At 38.8% G+C, this 526-nt stretch overlaps 1 non-coding gene across 1 annotated transcript; it reads left to right on the top strand.

The window, feature by feature from the left end:
• The first annotated feature begins 60 nt into the window (after positions 1-60).
• Positions 61-164, top strand: LOC141418651 (U6 spliceosomal RNA). The gene has a single exon (XR_012443318.1). It is a non-coding gene; the product is annotated as a U6 spliceosomal RNA (small nuclear RNA).
• The last annotated feature ends 362 nt before the right edge of the window (positions 165-526 follow it).

The raw sequence follows: 526 nt of genomic DNA, 5'->3' as shown, positions 1-526 counted from the left end.
ACATTTAAAGAGGAAAAAAGTAATCTGTAAGGCCAGTTCTCCTTTAAGAATATGTAAAGGGTGCTCGCTTCGGCAGCACATATACTAAAATTGGAATGATACAGAGATTAGCATGGCCCCTGTGCAAGGTTGACATGCAAATTCGTGAAGCATTCCATATTTAAAAATATATATATAAAGGATTTATTAGGAAATGAAGGTAAAGATAAACCTACTTTAGTGGAGATCAAGAAGTGAACTTCAGGCAAGTGCTGGTGGCTCACGCCTGTCATCCCAGCTACTCAGGAGACAGAGATGAGGATGATTGTGGTTCGAAGCCAGCCAGGGTAAAAAGTTCTCAAGACTGTATCTCAAAAAAACCCTACCACGAAACAGTGCCGGTGGAATGGCTCAAAGGTGTAGGTCCTGAGTTCAAACCCCAGTACCAAGAGAAAAAAAAAAAAAAAAACTGTTGGGAAGAAATGATAAGAATTCCCATTGTTGCAAGTAAGTTTGAAATCATTGAACAAAGGACCAAAAAAAAAAA

Source organism: Castor canadensis, chromosome 17, assembly GCF_047511655.1.
Source record: "Castor canadensis chromosome 17, mCasCan1.hap1v2, whole genome shotgun sequence".
NCBI classification, from domain to species: Eukaryota; Metazoa; Chordata; class Mammalia; order Rodentia; family Castoridae; genus Castor; species Castor canadensis.
This window is presented reverse-complemented; position numbering and strand designations above follow the sequence as displayed.